Below are 20,781 nucleotides of genomic sequence, written 5' to 3' on the forward strand. Positions count from 1 at the left end.
CTACCACACTAGCTTAAGAAATGACATGTGATTAGCACAAATGGAAGAGAAAAACTGGTAATAGGCATCTTGTCATATCTATTTAATATCTGCCCAAAGCACACATCTATGCATATAACCTACAGAAGGTCCAAGAAAACAACCAACCAATCGACCTACAAGAAGGAGATTAAAAATAAAAAAGCAGATTGCAAAGATAATATTTAAATCAAGTCTAATTTATTCATCACTAAAATAATAAATAAATTAAAAGCCCGACATGGCTATGTTTCAACCTCTCAAAGGCTGCGTCAGGGGCTTGTAACAGAACTGTCAACAAGCATATAAAAAGTACATTACTATAAATCATAAGACCAAAAATATACAAATATCAAGTTATAAATACAGATAATATATAAAACATATTACAAAAATTTTTAAAGCACACATGCCACATAAAAGCATCCTTAGTTAAAAATGAATAAATAAATAAAAATCATAGGAGTACATACCCCAGAGGTGTAGTCACACAGTTTCAAATACTGGTTTTAAACAACTGGAAACAAAAAATAAAAACACCTGGTTTAAATCTAAGTGCTCTTAATATGTAGCAATAGCCATGTTGGAACTCTTAAGGGAAGAAAAAGAGAAGCTGTCTTAAAGAAAGCAACACTGTCTACAAACTTTCTCTCCCAGAAAAACACATATACATATGCTTTATTATTTGTGGTTCCCATCATGATTTAATCATCATTTTATTGATATTTTGCTTGATTGGAACACATGAGTCCAACGGTATTTTTTTGTTTTTAGCACTTTTAGCCCAATAAGAGGTGTTTCTGAGGTTTGCTCCCCATGTGGTTCCACACGGGGAGGAATACCGGATGAAACTGAAAAAAGCCAAGAGAGATATGTCTGGCGAAAGCGCAAGCGGAAGAACAAATGGCTAGAAATGTAAGGAGGGGTGACAAAAATTTCTTCAGGTATATTAGTGAAAGGAGGAAGACTAAAAAGGGAATTGTGAGACTGAAAGATGCTGAGAACCACTATTATAGATAATGATGAAGAAAAAGCAAATTTGCTAAATAGATACTTCTGTTCTGTTTTCAAAGAAGAAAATCCTGGAGCAGGACCGCAATTGACTGGCAAAAGTACATGTTAGAATGGAGTGGATATAGCACCGTTCATGGAAGAGAGTGTGTATGAACAACTTCAAAATCTAAAGGTGGACAAAGCAGTGGGACCAGATGGGATCAACCCCAGGATATTGAGGGAGCTCAGAGAGGTTCTGGCGGGTCCTCAAAGATTTGTTTAATAAATCTTTGGAGACGGGAGAGGTTCCGTGGGATTGGAGAACAGCGGAGGTGGTCCCTCTTCACAAAAGTGGTGATAGGGAAGAAGCTGGAAACTACAGGCTGGTAAGCCTCACTCCAATTATTGGAAAAGTAATGGAAGCCATGCTGAAGGAAAGGATAATGAATTTCCTGGAAGCAAATAAGTTGCAAGATCCGAGACAACATGGTTTTAACAAAGGGAAATCATGCCAAACGAATCTCATTGAATTCTTTGACTGGGTGACGGAAGAATTAAATCAAAGACGTGTTATGGACGCAATCTACTTAGATTTCAGCAAAGCTTTTGACACGGTTCCCCACAGGAGGCTCTTGAATAAACTAGAAGGGCTGAAGATAGGACCCGAAGTGGTGAACTGGATTAGGAACTGGTTGACGGGCAGACGCCAGAGGGCGGTGGTGAATGGAGTTCGCTCGGAGAGAAAGGTGAGTAGTGGAGTGCCTCAGGGATCGGTGCTGGGGCCGATTCTATTCAATATATTTGTGAGTGACATTGCCGAAGGCTTACAAGGTAAAGTTTGCCTTTTTGTGGATGACACCAAGATTTACAACAGAGTGGACACCCCGGAGGGAGTGGAAAGCATGAAAAAAGATCTGCGGAAGCTAGAAGAATGGTCTAACCGTTGGCAATTAAAATTCAATGCGAAGAAATGCACAATGATGCACTTAGGGAGTAGAAATCCACAGGAGACGTATGTGTTAGGCGGTGAGAGTCTGATAGGTACGGACGGGGAGAGGGATCTTGGGGTGATAGTATCTGAGGACCTGAAGGCGACGAAACAGTGTGACAAGGCGGCGGCCGTAGCTAGAAGGTTGCTAGGCTGTATAGAGAGAGGTGTGACCAGCAGAAGAAAAGAGGTTTTAATACCCCTGTATAAGACGTTGGTGAGGCCTTTCCTGGAGTATTGTGTTCAATTTTGGAGGCTGTATCTTGCGAAGGATGTTAAAAAAATGGAAGCGGTGCAAAGAAAAGCTACGAGAATGGTATGGGATTTGCGTTGCAAAACGTACGAGGGGAGACTTGACCTGAACATGTATACCCTGGAGAAAAGGAGAAACAGGGGTGATATGATACAGACGTTCAAATATTTGAAAGGTATTAATCCGCAAACAAATCTTTTCCGGAGATGGGAAGGCGGTAGAACTAAAGGACATGAAATGAGATTGAAGGGGGGCAGACTCAAGAAAAATGTCAGGAAGTATTTTTTCATGGAGAGAGTGGTGGATGCTTGGAATGCCCTCCCGCGGGAGGTGGTGGAGAGGAAAATGGTAACGGAATTCAAACATGCGTGGGATAAACATAAAGGAATCCTGCTCAGAAGGAAGGGACCCCCTAGAAGCTTAGCCGGTAGTGGGAGGCAGGGCTGGTGGTTGGGAGGTGGGGATATGCTGGGCAGACTTATACGGTCTGTGCCAGAGCCGGTGGGGGTGGTTGGAGGGGCGGGGATAGTGCTGGGCAGACTTATACGGTCTGTGCCCTGAAAAAGACAGGTACAAATCAAGGTAAGGTATACACAAAAAATGGCACATGTGAGTTTATCTTGTTGGGCATTGTTGGGCAGACTGGATGGACCGTGCAGGTCTTTTTCTGCCGTCATCTACTATGTTACTATTAGATATCAATGATTGAATTTTCATTTTTTGTAGATTTTAAAATCAGGGCTTTTTTGTTTTTAAGGAGCTGGTTTTGGCCTAGTGGTTAGGGTGGTGGACTTTGGTCCTGGGGAACTGAGTTCAATTCCCGGCACAGGCAGCTCCTTGTGACTCTGGGCAAGTCACTTAACCCTCCATTGCCTGCCGCATTGAGCCTGCCATGAATGGGAAAGCCCGGGGTACAAATGTAACAAAAAAAAAAAAAATTCACGTTATTCACTTCATTATGGGTGTGACTCTGCTTTGCTGCTATTGTTAATTAAAACAGTGTTTAAAGTTAGAAATTTTATTTTTAGTAAAGCCTTTCATGGAAGCCTCTACATAAGGTCAGTTTTGGAAGAGCAATGGTAGGCTTACCACTACTGTTGTTGCTGCTTTCTGGGAGAGAAGGTATATAGGCAATGCTGCTTTCTTTCAGACAGGTTCTCTTTTTCTTTCCTTTTTTAAGAATGCCAAGGTGGATATAGCTACATACTAAGAGTATTTACATTTAACCCAAGTATTTTTTTGTTTCCAGATGTTTAAAGCCAGTAGGTGAAAACTGTGTGACTACACCTCTGGCGTATGGAGGCCTATGATTTTTTTTTTTACTAAGGGGCCCTTTTACTAAAGGGTTGGCGCGCGCCAATCCAGAACAGTAGCCCAGCGGTAGTTTCCACCCCAGCGCACGCCATTTCCAGTGCTACAAAAATATTTTCTCTTTTTGTAGCACCGGTTACTGACAGGTTAGCATGGAAGCTCTTACCGCCACCTCAATGAGTAGCAGTAAGAGGTTCACTTACCACACGGTCATTTCTTTTCGAGAAATAAAGACAGCCTTTTACCTGCTGTGGATAAAGGGGGCCTCAGCGTGCATCAAAAACACATGCTGATGCTAACATAGGCCTCCTTTTACTGCAGCTTACTAAAAGGGCCCCTACGGATGTTTTTAAGTGGCATGTGTGCTTAAAACATTTTTATATGTTAATGATTCTTTAATATATGGTCTGAATTTATAACTGATATTTTTGGTCTTCTGATTTATAATCACGTATATTTTACGTTTGTTGACAGTTCTGTTACAAGCCCCTGACGCAGCTTTTGAGAGGGTGAAACATTGCCGCGTCGGGCTTTTAATTATTTATCTATTTATTATTTTAGTGGTGAACAAATTGGACTTGGTTTAAACATTATTTTCATGATATGCTTCTTTAAAAATCTCTATAACTTACAGAATGCATATTTCAACAGAGATGGACCACAGGTAAATGGCAGGAGAACTTACAGTTAATAATACTTTCCTAACAGAAGAGGGGGATTTATATGTAATTAACAAAACTGAAAGTGGATAGGGAAACAGGGCATGTGAATATGCAAGAAGTAGGGGTGGACCAGGGGTATTCCAGAAAGGACCACTAGAGGTAGAAAACTACCTGAAAACCTTTATTAAGACTACTAAATATATAACAAAGTCACTAGAGGATATACATAATAGCACAAATGTACAAATGGTCTTGACACAGAACTGTGTTTTAGTATAAACCGAATGCCTCTGGAGTCAAAAAATATAAAAACGACAAAATATATATGTTAATAAATAAATGATTGAATAGAACAAATGTAAAATCCTTATGAATAAATAATCCAGACTGTATAAAATATAAATATAGGCAATCAAAAAAATAAATCTATGGCAACCGCAAATAAGATGTATGAATGAATGGATACACAACTGATACCAATATACCCACAAGATATAAAATAAATTAATAAGCAGATAAACACAATGATATTCACAATAAATAACATTGGAATATTGTATATGCACAGCAAAACATGAGTAAATTGGAATAGTATTAAAAAGATAAAACTCCATTCCTTCTTTTCCCCTCCCTACCTCTCTTTTCTCCCCCCTCTTGTATCTCCCCTCTCCTTCCCTTTCTTGTCCCCTCTTCCTTTGTTTTTGTTGATTTTTCCTTATTTTATCATTGCTGTGTAGCTATCTGTTCCCTTTACTTATTGTATTTAACATACCACTGAGGCTTTCACATAAGAATACAAGTACAATTTTCTAGAAAGATACTAGTACTGTCCCTAATAGGCTCACAATCTATTTTTCCCCCCTCATCCTTACGGGTGGCACATTCACAATGATTTCATTCTTTCATTATAATCCCCCTTTTTTAGGCACTAGTTTGTAGGTCACTCTTAAGTTTTCCTTATTTTTTTTGCTAGTTCACGCTTCCTCAATCATTGTTGTCCCTCTAATCTGGTTGCTCTGCCTGCCGCCAGCACTTATAACTAGGTGCTGCCTGCACTTTTTTACAGGGGCAAATGTGCATGGAAGTTTAGTTTAGTCGCATCAGCTTTTCTTTGTTGGCCAATTTGCTTGCCGATAACAGCATTACTGGGGCATCGCATGTACTATTTGACATGAGCATGCATGGCTACACTTTTATATTTCTGACAGCCACGTTACTTTTTACTACTGTGGTTAGTTTTTATTGATTTTACGTGCATATTGTCTGGCTGCTATATTTTTTTCATTTTTACTTTTCCATCTGGCCTTTCACCATTGTATTCAGGGTTTTTGCATTCTGATATTAGTATATGCAACCTGAGTTTCACACATTCATTTCATTTAACCTTTATCTGTTGCTCCTCTTTTGAGACTTTAAATAATTTATCTTTTTTTTTTTTTTTTAATTTGACTCCAGTTTATGCTAATTATATAAATTCATACCGCTGATTTCCTTTTCCTATTTACTAGCCTTCACTGCCACTGTTGAAAATATCTGTACTGTATGATTCAGCAGTTTATCAGGTATGCTTTTGTTTTCTTATACAAATTTTTTTTCTGATAATTCCCATATGAGCTATTATGTATAAGATTGTTTGGCTTTATTTAAACGTACCCAAATTTTTGTTGAAAGATCAATTTAGTATTGTTTACCTTTTGGTTTATATTCTCATATTGCTAGTTACTCCCATTTTTTTAACAAAATTAACAGTTTTGCCTTAATTTTTTTATCCAGTTTAATTCCATTGTATTATGCATATTTAATATTCCAATGCTATTTATTGTGAATGTTGTGTTTATCCGCTAATTAATTTATTTCATATCTTGTTATGGGTTTATTCGTGGAAGTTATTTATTCATTCATCTTATTTGTGATTGCTAAATATTTTTTGATTGACTGTATTGTACATATTTTATACAATCTGGGTGGTTTATTTAGTACTATATATTTTACATTTGATTGTTGTTTTATTCAAATCATTTGTATATCCTGTTTGTCATTTTTAGATATTATGACTCCTGAGGCAGGTGGTTCACGAAAACAGTTTTATATCAAGTCCATCTGTACTACAATTCACATCCTCTGATGGATGTTTTTGTTTGTTTAGTTGTCTAATAAAAGTTTTAGGATACAGTTTTCTACCTCTGGTGGTCCTTTCTGGAATACCTCTGGTCTAGCCCTACTTCTTATGTATTTGCTTGTACTCTTATTGTAAGGGGCTTCTCTCTCCTTTTTTGCTTTGTGACTAAGGAAAGAGGGCAACTGTCACGCTGGTCAGGAATAGTAACCCCTGGGGCCACTGCCGAGGAGCGGCAGGCGAATCACCCGAACAGGAGGCAAGGCAGAACAGATTGGTACCACCAGAATGGGAACAGCTGGACTGAAGCTGCTGAACTTGAACAGAAGCAATAAACAGTAAGCAGGAGAATAGTCCACGAGCCAAGCAGAGTCTTACTGGCAGGCAGCAAAGCAGAAGGGAAACCAGGAATCAAACAGAGTCTATAGGCTGGCCGCAATCAGTAGTAAACCAGGAATCAAGCAGGGACTTGGGCAGGCAGCAAACAGGAGAATAAGCCAGGAATCAAGCAGGGTCTTGGGCAGGCAGCAGACAGTAGAATAAACCAGGAAACAAGCAGGGTCTTGGGCAGACAGTAGAATAAACCAGGAAACAAGCAGGGTCTTGGGCAGGCAGCGGACAGTAGAATAATCCAGGAAAACAAGCAGGGTCAAGCTGACAAAGAAAGCTTTCAGGGCAGGAACCGCAACAGACCAACAGGGACAGGAACACAACTCAAGACCTCTGTTGCCAAGGCCAAGTAGAAAGTTTCCAGGTGGTAATAAAGGCAACATACAAGGGAGGTCACCAGGTAAGGGTGCTGCTTAGTTCTAAAAATCCCAAGCCAGTCTGGAAGGCTGGAAAATCCGGACCGGACCGGCATGACTTCTGGAACATGGGAAACAGCAAACAGACAGTCCTTCGCAGCCACCAGGTCTAACCACCAGGTGGCGAGATGCATGAGAGCATGAAACATGGGCACAATCGTGACAGCAACATGGGCTAAATCCTACTGTGTTTCCCTGAAAATAGGGCATCCCCATAAAATAAGACCTACCGAGGTTTTTGGTGCCCTTGGAAAATATAAGGCCTCCCCCGAAAGTAAGGCCTAGCAAAGTTTTTCTTTTACCGGTAAGTAGGGTCGCCCCCCCCACCCGAGATCGCCGGGCCCCCCCTCCGTCGCTCCAAAACTAACCCCCCACCCGATGTCGCCCCCCCACCCGAGATGGCACCCCCACCCGAAGTCGCCGGACCCCACCCCCCTCCGTCGCTCCGAAACTAACCTGAACTTAAGCCTCCTTTCACTTTCCTTCCAGTTCGCATCAAGCAGCAGCAGCAGGAGGGCAGGCCACTCCTTCCTTCCGTGTCCCGCCCTCGCCTGACATAACGTAACGTCAGGCGAGGGTGGGGCACGGAAGGAAGGAGAGGCCTGCCCTGCTGCTCCTGCGAACTGGAAGGAAAGTTCAGGTTAGTTTCGGAGCGACGGAGGGGCGTGGGGTCCGGCGACTTCGGATGGGAGCGCCATCTCGGGGGGGGGGGGGGGGGGGGGTTTACCGGTAGTTGCAGGAGCGACGGAGGGAAGGTGGGCGGGTCAACCGTGTTTCCCCGAAATACTAAGACATCCCCTGAAAATAAGACCTAGCGCCTTTTTGGGCGCAAAAAGTAATATAAGACAGTGTCTTATATTCGGGGAAACACGGTAGTATATTAAGGGAAACAGAATTTCCAACAGTTCCTCTCACAGTTATGTTCAATCAATCTGTGGATAGAAAATTACTGCAAAAGATCAGAAACACAGAGGTGAAATTAGAAGAAGATGGCCAGTAACTAGAATCATCAATGATGGCTAACACAATCTGTATCAATCTATCACTTTCCACCACAGCCTTTCATAATACCATCAATTAATGGTGATCATACCATTCTTCAAAATGCACTGGACCCTACTAGCATCAATCTCCTTCCTTTTCACATTAAAACTGCCTGAGCATCCTGTTAACTTCCATTGACTTGACTTTCTTGCACCTAAAGCCATCCTCTAAACTGTATTCTATACACAACCCTTGCTAAAGTCTCTGGCACATTTATTAAATCTTCATCCTCCCTGCCTTCAATATCAGTACATTTCTTATATACCACAACACTCCCCAAAAAGGGTCCAGTGTGGTTTACATCATATAAAGTATACAAATCAAACTATAATAAACCCAATGATAAAATACATTATATAAATAAAATAAGATTCTAATCAATTAAAATTGATCATCCATAGTAGACTAACTCATTAGTGCCCAATGTTCCCATAATAATTTCCATATGGGAACATTGGGCACTAAAGCGAATGCTACATACCTGTAGAAGGTATTCTCCGAGGACAGCAGGCTGATTGTTCTCACTGATGGGTGACGTCCACGGCAGCCCCTCCAATCGGAAACTTCACTAGCAAAGGCCTTTGCTAGTCCTCGCGCGCCCATGCGCACCGCGCATGCGCGGCCGTCTTCCCGCCCGAACCGGCTCGTGTTCATCAGTCCCATATGTAGCAAAAACAAGCAAGGGAAGACACAACTCCAAAGGGGAGGCGGGCGGGTTTGTGAGAACAATCAGCCTGCTGTCCTCGGAGAATACCTTCTACAGGTATGTAGCATTCGCTTTCTCCGAGGACAAGCAGGCTGCTTGTTCTCACTGATGGGGTATCCCTAGCCCCCAGGCTCACTCAAAACAACAACCATGGTCAATTGGGCCTCGCAACGGCGAGGACATAACTGAGATTGACCTAAAAAATTTACCAACTAACCGAGAGTGCAGCCTGGAACAGAACAAACAGGGCCCTTGGGGGGTGGAGTTGGATCCTAAAGCCCGAACAGGTTCTGAAGCACTGACTGCCCGAACCGACTGTCGCGTCGGGTATCCTGCTGCAGGCAGTAATGAGATGTGAATGTGTGGACAGATGACCACGTCGCAGCTTTGCAAATCTCTTCAATAGTAGCTGACTTCAAGTGGGCTACCGACGCTGCCATGGCTCTAACATTATGAGCCGTGACATGACCCTCAAGAGCCAGCCCAGCCTGGGCGTAAGTGAAGGAAATGCAATCTGCTAGCCAATTGGATATGGTGCGTTTTCCTACAGCCACTCCCCTCCTGTTGGGATCAAAAGAAACAAACAATTGGGCGAACTGTCTGTTGGGCTGTGTCTGCTCCAAATAGAAGGCCAATGCTCTCTTGCAGTCCAATGTGTGCAGCTGACGTTCAGCAGGGCAGGAATGAGGACGGGGAAAGAATGTTGGCAAGACAATTGACTGGTTCAGATGGAACTCCGACACAACCTTTGGCAAGAACTTAGGGTGAGTGCGGAGGACTACTCTGTTATGATGAAATTTGGTGTAAGGGACCTGGGCTACCAGGGCCTGAAGCTCACTGACTCTACGAGCTGAAGTAACTGCCACCAAGAAAATGACCTTCCAGGTCAAGTACTTCAGATGGCAGGAATTCAGTGGCTCAAAAGGAAGTTTCATCAGCTGGGTGAGAACGACATTGAGATCCCATGACACTGTAGGAGGCTTGACAGGAGGCTTTGACAAAAGCAAACCTCTCATGAAGCGAACAACTAAAGGCTGTCCTGAGATCGGCTTACCTTCCACACGGTAATGGTATGCACTGATTGCACTAAGGTGAACCCTTACAGAGTTGGTCTTGAGACAAGACTCAGACAAGTGCAGAAGGTATTCAAGCAGGGTCTGTGTAGGACAAGAGCGAGGATCTAGGGCCTTGCTGTCACACCAGACGGCAAACCTCCTCCATAGAAAGAAGTAACTCCTCTTAGTGGAATCTTTCCTGGAAGCAAGCAAGATGCGGGAGACACCCTCTGACAGACCCAAAGAGGCAAAGTCTACGCTCTCAACATCCAGGCCGTGAGAGCCAGGGACCGGAGGTTGGGATGCAGAAGCGCCCCTTCGTCCTGTGTGATGAGGGTCGGAAAACACTCCAATCTCCACGGTTCTTCGGAGGACAACTCCAGAAGAAGAGGGAACCAGATCTGACGCGGCCAAAAAGAAGCAATCAGAATCATGGTGCCTCGGTCTTGCTTGAGTTTCAACAAAGTCTTCCCCACCAGAGGTATGGGAGGATAAGCATACAGCAGACCCTCCCCCCAGTGCAGGAGGAAGGCATCCGATGCTAGTCTGCCGTGGGCCTGAAGCCTGGAACAGAACTGAGGGACTTTGTGGTTGGCTCGAGATGCAAAGAGATCTACCAAGGGGGTGCCCCACACCTGGAAGATCTGTCGCACCACACGGGAACTGAGCGACCACTCGTGAGGTTGCATAATCCTGCTCAACCTGTCGGCCAGACTGTTGTTTACGCCTGCCAGATATGTGGCTTGGAGCACCATGCCGTGACGGCGAGCCCAGAGCCACATGCTGACAGCTTCCTGACACAGGGGGCGAGATCCGGTGCCCCCCTGCTTGTTGACGTAGTACATGGAAACCTGGTTGTCTGTCTGAATTTGGATAATTTGGTGGGACAGCCCATCTCTGAAAGCCTTCAGAGCGTTCCAGATCGCTCGTAACTCCAGAAGATTGATCTGCAGATCGCGTTCATGGAGGGACCAGCTTCCCTGGGTGTGAAGCCCATCGACATGAGCTCCCCACCCCAGGAGAGACGCATCCGTGGTCAGCACTTTTGGTGGCTGAGGAATTTGGAAAGGACGTCCCAGAGTCAAATTGGACCAAATCGTCCACCAATACATGGATTTGAGAAAACTCGTGGACAGGTGGATCACGTCTTCTAGATCCCCAGCAGCCTGAAACCACTGGGAAGCTAGGGTCCATTGAGCAGATCTCATGTGAAGGCGGGCCATGGGAGTCACATGAACTGTGGAGGCCATGTGGCCCAGCAATCTCAACATCTGCTGAGCTGTGATCTGCTGGGACGTTCGCACCCGCGAGACGAGGGACAACAAGTTGTTGGCTCTCGTCTCTGGGAGATAGGCGCGAGCCGTCCGAGAATCCAGCAGAGCTCCTATGAATTCGAGTTTCTGCACTGGGAGAAGAAGGGACTTTGGATAATTTATCACAAACCCCAGTAGCTCCAGGAGGTGAATAGTCATCTGCATGGACTGCAGGGCTCCTGCCTCGGATGTGTTCTTCACCAGCCAATCGTCGAGATATGGGAACAAGTGTACCCCCAGTCTGCGAAGTGCTGCTGCTACTACAGCCAAGCACTTTGTGAACACCCTGGGCGCAGAGGCGAGCCCAAAGGGTAGCACACAGTACTGGAAGTGACGTGTGCCCAACTGAAATCGCAGATACTGTCTGTGAGCTGGCAGTATCGGGATGTGCGTGTATGCGTCCTTCAAGTCCAGAGAGCATAGCCAATCGTTTTCCTGAATCATGGGAAGAAGGGTGCCCAGGGAAAGCATCCTGAACTTTTCTTTGACCAGATATTTGTTCAGGGCCCTTAGGTCTAGGATGGGATGCATCCCCCCTGTTTTCTTTTCCACAAGGAAGTACTTGGAATAGAATCCCAGCCCTTCCTGCCCGGATGGCACGGGCTCGACCGCATTGGCGCTGAGAAGGGCGGAGAGTTCCTCTGCAAGTACCTGCTTGTGCTGGAAGCTGTAAGTCTGAGCTCCCGGTGGATAATTTGGAGGTTTTGAGGCCAAATTGAGGGTGTATCCTTGCCGGACTATTTGAAGAACCCACTGATCGGAGGTTATGAGAGGCCACCTTAGGTGAAAAGCTTTCAACCTCCCCCCGACTGGCAGGTCGCCCGGCACTGACACTTGGATGTCGGCTATGCTCTGCTGGAGCCAGTCAAAAGCTCGTCCCTTGCTTTTGCTGGGGAGCCGATGGGCCTTGCTGAGGCGCACGCTGCTGACGAGAGCGAGCGCGCTGGGGCTTAGCCTGGGCCGCAGGCTGTCGAGAAGGAGGATTGTACCTACGCTTGCCAGAAGAGTAGGGAACAGTCTTCCTTCCCCCGAAAAATCTTCTACCTGTAGAGGTAGAAGCTGAAGGCTGCCGGCGGGAGAACTTGTCGAATGCGGTGTCCAGCTGGTGGAGCTGCTCTACCACCTGTTCGACCTTCTCTCTAAAAATGTTATCCGCACGGCAAGGCGAGTCCGCAATCCGCTGCTGGAGTCTATTCTCCAGGTCGGAGGCACGCAGCCATGAGAGCCTGCGCATCACCACACCTTGAGCAGCGGCCCTGGACGCAAGATCAAAGGTGTCATACACCCCTCTGGCCAGGAATTTTCTGCACGCCTTCAGCTGCCTGACCACCTCCTGAAAAGGCTTGGCTTGCTCAGGGGGGAGCGCATCCACCAAGCCCACCAACTGCTGCACATTGTTCCGCATGTGTATGCTCGTGTAGAGCTGGTAGGACTGAATTTTGGCCACGAGCATAAAAGAATGGTAGGCCTTCCTCCCAAAGGAGTCTAAGGTTCTAGAGTCTTTGCCCGGGGGCGCCGAAGCATGCTCTCTAGAACTCTTAGCCTTCTTTAGGGCCAAATCCACAACTCCAGAGTCATGAGGCAACTGGGTGCGCATCAGCTCTGGGTCCCCATGGATCCGGTACTGGGACTCGATCTTCTTGGGAATGTGGGGATTAGTTAGAGGCTTGGTCCAGTTCGCCAGCAATGTCTTTTTTAGGATCTGATGCATGGGTACTGTGGACGCTTCCTTAGGTGGAGAAGGATAGTCCAGGAGCTCAAACATTTCAGCCCTGGGCTCGTCCTCCACAACCACCGGGAAGGAGATGGCCGTAGACATCTCCCGGACAAAGGAAGCGAAAGACAGACTCTCAGGAGGAGAAAGCTGCCTTTCAGGAGAGGGAGTGGGATCAGAAGGAAGACCCTCAGACTCCTCGTCAGAGAAATATCTGATGTCCTCCTCTTCTTCCCACGAGGCCTCACCCTCGGTGTCAGACACAAGTTCACGAACCTGTGTCTGCAACCGCGCCCGGCTCGACTCCGTGGAGCCACGTCCATGATTGGGGCGTCGAGAGGTAGACTCTCTCGCCCGCATCGGCGAAGCTCCCTCCGCCGACGTAGTCGGGGAGCCTTCCTGGGAGGCGACAGCAGTCGGTACCTCACGCGGCACCGACGTCGGAGACCTCACCCCGGGCGATGGGCCAGCCGGCGCCACGCTCGACGGTACCGGTGGCACAAGCACCCCCGGTACCGGAGGGGTAGGGCGCAACAGCTATCCCAGAATCTCTGGGAGAACGGCCCGGAGGCTCTCGTTCAGAGCGGCTGCAGAAAAAGGCATGGAAGTCGATGCAGGCGTCGACGTCAGAACCTGTTCCGGGCGTGGAGGCTGTTTCGGGCTGTCCAGAGTGGAGCGCATCGACACCTCTTGGACAGAGGGTGAGCGGTCCTCTCGGTGCCGATGCCTGCTGGGTGCCGACTCCCTCGGCGACCCAGAGCTCTCGGTGCCGACACGGGAAGGGGACCGGTGATGATGCTTCTTCGACTTCTTGCGATGCATGTCACCGGAGCTTCCCAGCACCGACGAGGAGGACGTAGAATCCAGCCGTCTCTTCCTCGGGGCCGAGACCGAAGGGGGTCGGTCTCGGGGGGGCTGTACCGCAGGAGCCCTCAAAGTAGGAGGAGACCCACCCGAAGGCTCACCGCCACCAGCAGGGGAATGGACAGCCCTCACCTGCACTCCAGACGAAGCACCACCGTCCGACGACATCAGCAGACGAGGTCCCGGTACCACCGACGTCGATAAAGTCGTCCGATGTCTCAGCGCCGATGCAGAGGTCCGATGCCTCGATCCACTCGCGGCCGAGGATGAAGGTCTGGACGCTGACGACGTCGATGCACTCGATACCCCCGGTGCCGATGCCGACGAAGAGCCCGAGAACAAAATGTTCCACTGGGCTAACCTCGCTACCTGAGTCCGCTTTTGCAAAAGGGAACTCAGACTACAGGCCTGAGGGCGGTACCCAGCCCCCAGACACTGAAGACACGACGCGTGCCTGTCAGTGAGCGAGATTACCCGGGCGCACTGGGTGCACTTCTTGAAGCCGCTGGGGGACTTCGATGTCATGGGCGAAAAAATCACGCCGGCGAGATCAAAAGTCGAAATGGCGGCAAAGGCACCACAAAAACAAGGGGAAGAAAACTTCGACCCGAGGCCTAAAAGCGGCCTACCCCGACGACGAAAGAAAACTTTACCGGGGCAAAAAAGCTGGAAATATCGGGGGGGGGGGGGGGGGGGGAGAGACCAAAGAGTCTCTTTCCACACACAGGATGTTTTTTTTTTTTTTAATTCAACACGAAGAGAACGCGCGAGGTCGACTTTGCGGGGCACGACACGGCGAAAACACAACCGTACCGAGCGCGGACAAAAGAAGACTGACGAACACGAGCCGGTTCGGGCAGGAAGACGGCCGCGCATGCGCGGTGCACATGGGCGCGCGAGGACTAGCAAAGGCCTTTGCTAGTGAAGTTTCCGATTGGAGGGGCTGCCGTGGACGTCACCCATCAGTGAGAACAAGCAGCCTGCTTGTCCTCGGAGAATGGGTTAAGCAAACAAAAAGTCTTAAGTCATGGATTATTGTAACTTTTTTTTGTTTTGTGTTATACTTGAAAAACCTTAATAAAAATATGAAAAAAAAGTCTTTTACAAAAGGACAGATAGTTGGAAGCAGTTCTAATATCAATAGAGAGAGAATTCCAATCATGAATCACAGCGCCATCTGAAACTAAACATGACCAAGACTGAGCTTCTCATCTTTCCTCCTAAACCAACCTCTCCTCCTCCCCCATTCTCTATTTCTGTGGATAACACTCCCATCCTTCCTGTCTCATCAGCTCGTAACCTTGGGGTCATCTTCTACTCCTCCCTCTCCTTCTCTGCACATGTTCAACAGACTGCTAACACCTGTCGTTTCTTTCTCTATATCACCACCAAAATTCACCCTTTCCTTTCTGAGCACACTACCAGAACCCTCATCCACACTCTTATCACCTCTCGCTTAGACTATTGCAACTTGCTTCTCACAGGTCTCCCACTTAGCCAAATCTCTCCTCTTCAATCTGTTCAAAATTCTGCTGCACTACTAATATTCCAGCAGTGTCGTTATGCTCATATTAGCCCTCTCCTCAAGTCACTTCACTGGCTTCCTATTTGTTTCCGCATACAGTTCAACCTCCTCTTTTTGACCTATAAGTGCATTCACTCGGCAGCTCCTCAGCACCTCTCCACTCTCCCTACATTCCTTCCCGGGAACTCCGTTCACTGGGTAAATCTCTCTTATCTGCACCCTTCTCCTCTACTGCTAACTCCAGACTCCGTTCCTTTTATCTTGCTGTACCATATGCCTGGAACAGATTTCCTGTGCTGGTACGTCAAGCTCCATCTCCGGCCATTTTCAAATCTAAGCTAAAAGCCCACCTTTTTGATGCTGCTTTTAACTCCTAACCCTTATTCACTTGTTCAGAACCTTTATTTTATCATCCTCACTTTAATATTCTCTTCTATCTTGTTTGTCTGTCCTAATTAGACTGTAAGCTCTGTCGACCAGGGACTGTCTCTTCGTGTTCAAGTGTACAGCGCTGCGTACATCTAGTAGCTCTATAAAAAAAGATAAGTAGTAGTAGTAACTAGAAAATGGTCAAGAAACTGAATCCCCATCAAAGTCACATGTCATAAAGTCAGCAAGTTATGCAAACGCATTGAAAACCTACCCACAGAAAAAAAAAAGAACTAGATAGTAATAGATGATGGCAGATAAAGACCTGGACGGTCCATCTAGTCTGCCCAACAAGATAAACTCATTACATATGGTATGATGTGATACATGTGTATACCTGATCTTGATTTATCCTTGCCATTTTTAGGGCATAGACCTTATTCTAAAATTTCTGATGTTGTTGTCAAAGCACCTGAACAGTTCCACTCCAGCCTATCCAAATCTACTCAGCCTCGATCAAGGCACAGACCGTAGAAGTCTGCCCAGAACCTGCTTGCCTACCTAATATCTCCGCTAAGCTTCCAAGGATCCATTCCTTCTAAACATGATTTCTTTTGTGTTTGTCCCATGCATTTTTGAATTCTGTTACCGTTTACATCTCTACCACCTCCCGTGGGAGGACATTCCAGGTATCTACCACCCTTCTTGATGAAAAAACACTTCCTGACATTATTCCTGAGTCAGTCCCCTTTCAAGCACAATTCATGTCCTCTAGTTCTACCATCTTCCCGTCTATGGAAAAAGTTCATTTGTGGATTAATACCTTACAAATATTTGAATGTCTGTATCATATCACTCCTGTTTCTCCTTTACTCCAGGGGATACATGTTTAGGTCAGTAAGTCTCTTCACGTACATCTTGCTACATATACCCCCTACCAGTCGCTTTTCCCCAAACCACATCATGATTCTACATCCTTAGAAAATAAGGCCTCCAAAACTGAGTGGGGCTTCACCAACAATATATGCAGGGGCATCAACACTGCCTTTCTTCTGCTGGTTATATACCTCTCTATGCAGCCTAGCATCCTTCTGGCTACGACCACTGTCTTGTCCCATTGTTTCGTCACACTGAGATCCTTGGTTACCATCATCCCAAGGTCTCTCTCCTGAGCCGAGCTTACCAATCTTTCCCCTCCTAAGATTTGGTAGATCTCTCCATCCTAAGTGCATCACTCTGAAACTTCTTGGCATTAAATTTTAACTGACTCAACATATACAGGAAATCTACCAAAAACAATTGTACCACTCTAATATCAATACAAGTACAGAATATAATGTCTAATAACCATTCACACTAAAACACACACCTCACTACCATACACAATTTTTTTTACAGTTATTCTCAAAAGCTCTCATTTCACATGTGCAATCATTAAAAGGAGAACCATCATCGCACTAATCAAGTTCTCCATTGTACTACATAGTAACATAGTAGATGACGGCAGAAAAAAGACCTGCATGGTCCATCTAGTCTGCCAAACAAGACAACTCATGTGTGCTACTTTTTGTGTATACCCTACTTTGATTTGTACCTGTGCTCTTCAGGGCACAGACCGTATAAGTCTGCCCAGCACTACCCCCGCCTCCCACCACCGGCTCTGGCACAGACCGTATAAGTCTGCCCAGCACTATCCCCGCCTCCCAACCACCAGCCCCGCCTCCCACCACCGGCCCTGGCACAGACTGTATAAGTCTGCCCAGCACCATCCCTGCCTCCCAACCACCATCCCCGCCTCCCACCACCGGCTCTGGCACAGACCGTATAAGTCTGCCTAGCACTATCCCCGCCTCCCACCACCGGCTCTGGCACAGACCGTATAAGTCTGCCCAGCACTATCCCTGCCTCCCACCACCGGCTCTGGCACAGACCTTATAAGTCTGCCCAGCACTATCCCCGCCTCCCAACCTCGCCTCCCTCTACCGGCTCTGCTATCCAATCTCGGTGCGAAATAATGCAATTGACACAGCGAAATGTCCTATTTCTTCTAAACATAAATGATCATTATCTGCACTTATGCCTTCACCTCTTAATGCAACACCAATAAAACTCAGTATATAGTACATTCATTGACCTAAACTAAAAAGAGTAAATTAACATATATTAGATTTCCACTTATTTCAATAAAAGATAATGTTCAATTCTCTGATGGGCACTTGTGAAAGTGCTTGAGACCCAAATCAATATTCAGCATAAAACGAAGTATCACTTCAGTCAGTCCCAATGCCCAAAATCCATGTTCAAACAAAACTATTAACCTGATTAGCTCATCAATGTTGTTCCTCCATTCTCTCAACTCAGGACTTACTTTCACATATGCTTCTTCAGGAGGAAATACACAGGCCTAAAATACACAGTGAATTAGAATACTGTTCGCCATCACTCAAGTCCATACCAACCTACTCAATGCACTCACCACTCACCATATCTATATGTACAAAAGAACATAAGTATTGCCATACTGGGACAGACTGAAGGTCCATTAAACCCAGCATCCTGTTTCCAACAGTGGCCAATCCAGGTTACAAGTACCTGGCAAGATCCCAAAATAGTACAATACATTTTATGCTGCTTATCCTAAAAATAAGCAGTAGATCTTCCCCAAGTCCATTTTAATAATGGTTTATGGACTTTGTTTTTAGGAAGATATTTAAACCTTTTTTAAACACCTCTAAGCAAACAGCTTTTACTGCATTCTCTGGCAAAGAATTCCAGAGTTTAGTTACACATTGAGTGAAGAAATATTTTCTCAGATTCGTTTTAAATTTACTACTTTGTAGCTTCACTGCGTGTCCCCCTAGTCCTAGTATTTTTGGAAAGAGTAAACAAGCAACTCATGTCTACCCAGTTCCACTCCAGTCATTATTTTATAGACCTCTATCATATCTCCCCTCAACCGTCTTTTCTCCAAGCTGAAGAGCCCTAGCCACTTTAGCTTTTCCTAAGGAAGTCATCCTATCCTTTTTATCATTTTCATTGCCCTTCTCTGTACCTTTTTCTACTTTCACAATATCTTTTTTGAGATGCAGTGAACAGAATTGTACACAGTATCAGAGGTGTGGTCGTACCATGGAGCGATACAAAGGCATAACGCCTTCATTTTTGTTTTCCATTCTTTTCCCAATAATACCTAATATTATATTTGCTTTCTTAGCTGCCACACACACTAAGTAGAGAATTTCAATGCATTATTATCGATGACACCTAGATCTGTTTCCTGGTTAAATCAGCATTGTATATGTTATACTGTTTGGTTCTTTGGTGTTTTCAGTAGTGTTTTCTTTTACTCAATAAAAATATGAAAAAAAGTTTTTAAAAAATTGAGCAACCTGATCCCTGAATATTTATCTATTCTCTTATTAACCTACTAGTAAAAAAGGCCCGTTTCTGACACAAATGAAATGGGCGCTAGCAAGGTTTTCCTCGGAGTGTGTGTGGGTGAGTGGCTGTGTGAGAGAGAGTGAATGTGCGAGTGTGTGTGTGTGACAGAGTGAGACTGGGTGCGAGTGTGTCTGTGAGAGTGTGTGTGTGTGATAATGAGAGTGTGTGCCATGGCCCCCCCCTCCCTCCCAGTTCAAGGGACCCTCCTTTCGAGTTCCAGGATCATCCCCCCTCCCTCCGAGTTCCAGGATCATCCCCCCTCCCTCCGAGTTCCAGGGTCGTCCGTCCCCTCCCTCCCACCGTGTTCCAGGGGACCGAGTTCCAGGTCCCCCCCTCCCTCCGAGTTTCATGGTCCCCCTCCCTCCCAGTTCCAGGATCCCCCCTCCCTCCCAGTTCCAGGGTCGTTGTCCCTCACTTCCTCCCTCCGAATTTTAGTATTTTTGGAAAACGTGAACAGATGCTTCACATCTACCCGTTCCACTCATTTTATAGAGAGCTCTATCATATCTCCCCTCAGCCGCCTTTTCTCCAAACTGAAGAGCCCTAGCCACTTTAGCCTTTCCTCATAGGGAAGTCGTCCCATCCCCTTTATCATTTTTGTCGCCCTTCTCTGCACCTTTTCTAATTCCACTATATCTTTTTTGAGATACGGCGACCAGAATTGAACACAATATTCGAGGTGCAGTCGCACCATGGAGCGATACAAAGGCATTATAACATCCTCATTTTTCTTTTCCATTCCTTTCCTAATAATACCTAACATTCTATTTGCTTTCTTAGCTGCAGCAGCACACTGAGCAGGTTTCAACGTATCATCGACGACGACAGCTAGATCCCTTTCTTGGTCTGTGACTCCTAACGTGGAACCTTGCAAGACGTAGCTATAATTCGGGTTCCTCTTTCCCACATGCATCACTTTGCACTTGCTCACATTAAACGTCATCTGCCATTTAGATGCCCAGTCTCGTAAGGTCCTCTTGTAATTTTTTGCAATCCTCCCGCGATTTAACGACTTTGAATAACTTTATGTCATCAGCAAATTTAATTACCTCACTAGTTACTCCCATCTCTAGGTCATTTATAAATATGTTAAAAAGCAGTGGTCCCAGCAAAGACCCCTGGGGAACCCCACAAACTACCCTTCTCCATTGAGAATACTGACCATTTAACCCTACTCTCTGTTTTCTATCTTTTAACCAGTTTTTAATCCACAACAGAACACTACCTCCTATCCCATGACTCTCCAATTTCCTCTGGAGTCGTTCATGAGGTACTTTGTCAAAAGCCTTCTGAAAATCCAGATACACAATATCAACCGGCTCACCTTTATCCACGTTTGTTCATCTCTAATCTATACCAGAACCAACCAATATTGATCCCTTCTGATTTGATTATTTTATATTATCATTATTGAACATTACATTTTTTCCTACTCTCACTTGTATGTTATGAATTATCATTTTATTTACTCTACCTACCTGTTATTTTTGTACATTAATTGTAACAATATGCTGAACCTCTTACTCTGTTAATGGTGATGCCATTGCTATATAATGTAAGCCACATTGAGCCTGCAAATAGGTGGGAAAATGTGGGATACAAA

General features: G+C 45.7%; 1 protein-coding gene across 4 annotated transcripts in view; it reads right to left on the reverse strand.

Annotated features, from left to right (window-relative positions):
• KMT5B (lysine methyltransferase 5B) overlaps positions 1 to 20,781 on the reverse strand; it is a 387,499-nt gene that overhangs the window by 96,457 nt on the left and 270,261 nt on the right. The window lies entirely within an intron of this gene.

The sequence above is a fragment of the Microcaecilia unicolor genome, chromosome 4, assembly GCF_901765095.1.
Source record: "Microcaecilia unicolor chromosome 4, aMicUni1.1, whole genome shotgun sequence".
NCBI classification, from domain to species: Eukaryota; Metazoa; Chordata; class Amphibia; order Gymnophiona; family Siphonopidae; genus Microcaecilia; species Microcaecilia unicolor.